This window comes from Monodelphis domestica, chromosome 2 (genome assembly GCF_027887165.1).
Source record: "Monodelphis domestica isolate mMonDom1 chromosome 2, mMonDom1.pri, whole genome shotgun sequence".
Classification (NCBI taxonomy): Eukaryota; Metazoa; Chordata; class Mammalia; order Didelphimorphia; family Didelphidae; genus Monodelphis; species Monodelphis domestica.
Window position 1 is genome coordinate 524,037,128 of NC_077228.1, and position 2,691 is coordinate 524,039,818.

Sequence of the window (2,691 nt, forward strand, 5' to 3'; positions counted from 1 at the left end):
TTATAGCGGACTGGAAGCCCCAAATGAGTCAAAAGTGTCACATGATAGTGAAAAATGCCATGGACTACATTAAGAAAGACCCAGCCGCTGGCACTGGAGAGGTGCCAGTTCTCCTCTCCTCTGCCTGGTCAGATCACATCTGAAGTTCGACCTCATCTTCCATCTCTAGGCCTTTGCCAAGGCTGTTGCTCACGCCTGCAGTGCCCTCCCTTTCCCTCTATGACGCCTTCGTTTCCTTCAAGGCTCAGCTCAGGGGCCATCCCCTAAGTGAAATCTTTCTTATCTCATCCTTGGCTACTAACAGCCAAGAAACTATTCCTCAAATTATCTTTATTTTCTTATTCGTCTATGTACTGGCAGCGAGGTGGCTCAGTAACGGCGTTGGGTCTAGAGTCAGGAAGATTGATTAGACCAGCTTCAGATCTTTACTAGCTGTGTGACCCTGGGCAAGTCACTTCACTCTGTTTGTCTATAAAATGAGCCGGAGAAGGGAATGGCCAGCCCTCTGGTACTCTGCCAAGAAAACCCCCAGGCGGGTCACCAAGAGTCAGAGGCTTGGTAAGGAGGCTCACGCGACGCGTGAGGGCGGCAGCTTGGGCACCGCCCCAGAGCACCTCACTTTCTGAATGGGGGCTCCCGTAGGGGCTCTCACAAGACCTCGGTCAGGAAGCTGTGGGGAAGGCCTTGCTCCAGCCAGCGTCTCTGCTGGCTTGATGAGCCCAAGGAGGACAGAGACACCCCTGGGAAACCCAAGAGCCTTCTGGGGAAAAAGGGGCGAAGGCAGAGGAGGAGGGTTCAGCGAGGAAGCCCTCTGGGAAGCCAGACGCTCCCCAGCCAGAGAAATGCACTGATTTAGAGCTCTGAGATGAGCTGGTGCCCATCCGCAGTCTGCGGTGGCTGCCGGGGCCGCGGATGCCGGAGGATGCCGGAGGATGTCTCCTTAGTTCTGGGGCTGGGCACAGAGCTGGCTGGGAGCGATGGCGAGCAAAGGGCCAGGCAGGCCCAAACCCTTCCACGTTCCTGCCCTTGAGGGAGGGGAAGGTGGGGGCGGGCCCTGGGCGCCTGGGGACAAGGAGGGGGGCATCTTTGTCCCCTTCCTTGGGGGGCTGGGCTAGCCAGGAAGCCCCCCGAGCCCCAAACTGTGCTTCAGCCTGGTGGGGGAGGGAGAGGACGCTCTTAGATGAGGAGCCGCCGGCCCAGCAGCAATCTGAGCCAGGCTCGCCCCGCAGCCCCTTCCCCTGCCCCAAGCTGCCCAGGAACAGATGTTTGCTCTGGCCCGCTCGCTCCCGGCTCGGTGAGCTTATTAGCTTCCCAGCTTGGAGGCTCCCAGCTAATGGGAAAGAGGGCAGACCAGGGATGGGGGGGGGGCAAGAGGAGGAAGATGGGAAGGAACGATGAAGGCTGCACCGAAGAGGAAACGTACTGGCTTCCATTGGGGGCCAAAGCCTGCCTGCCAGCCAGACCTGGGCCATTTAACTCCAATGTGGCAGAGAGCAGAAGAGGCCCAGAGAGAAGGTGGGGGTGGGCTGGGGGAAGGCTGCTAATGGGGGGGGATATGGAGGGACCCAGCTGTAACCAATGAGACCCCGGCCTTCAACTAGCCCACACTGGGCTCGCCTCCCTTTACCAGGAGGCAGCCTATTAAGGGAGCACATCTGAGTAGCTGGGAGGAACAGAGGAGGGGAAGGGGAAGAGGGGTACATGGTGGTACGCTGACCTCGATTTCAGATTTGCCAACTTAGAGCCATTGCACTGAAATGGTCTGAGATAAAGAGGGTGAGAGAGGGGGGGGGGGGAGAGAGAGAGAGAGAGAGAGAGAGAGAGAGAGAGAGAGAGAGAGAGAGACAGAGACAGAGACAGAGAGAGAGACAGAGAGAGACAGAGAGAGAGAGAGAGACAGAGAGGGGGGGGGAGAGACAGAGAGAGAGAGAGAGAGAGAGAGAGAGAGACAGAGAGAGAGAGAGAGACAGAGAGAGAGAGACAGAGAGAGAGAGAGACAGAGAGAGAGACAGAGAGAGAGACAGAGAGAGAGACAGAGAGACAGAGAGAGAGAGAGACAGAGAGAGAGAGACAGAGAGAGAGAGAGACAGAGAGAGAGAGACAGAGAGAGAGACAGAGAGAGAGACAGAGAGACAGAGAGAGAGAGAGAGAGAGAGAGACAGAGAGGAGAGACAGAGAGAGAGAGACAGAGAGGGAGAGAGACAGAGAGGGAGAGAGAGAAGAGAGGAAGAAGGAGGGAGAGAGAGAGACAGAGAGAGAGAGAGACAGAAACAGAGACAGAGACAGAGAAAGAGGGAGATATGGGGGGAAAGAGAGATGGAGGAGAGACACAGATGGGGGAGAGAGACAGAGAAGGAGGAAGGAGAGGGAGTTTTAACCTTTAGAGGTTCTCTCCAGGTTCTTCTGATGCCATGAGTGGCAATGCCCGGGCCTGAAGGGGGGCCTTTTATGCGGTGGGGTGGCCCTTGGCTAAGGATCAACAAGCATTTGTGACTCTCTAGAAGGAGTTGCAGGCAGGATTTGAATCCAGGTCTGCCTCAGAACCCATCAAACAGTCCATTGTACCGGGCTGACTCTGATCAGGAAACATTTTTTTTTTTAAACCCTTACTTTGTACTTTAGTAACAACTCTTATGACGGGTCAAGAGCCAGGGGGAAACAGTTCGGGTGACTTGCCCAGGGTCACACAGT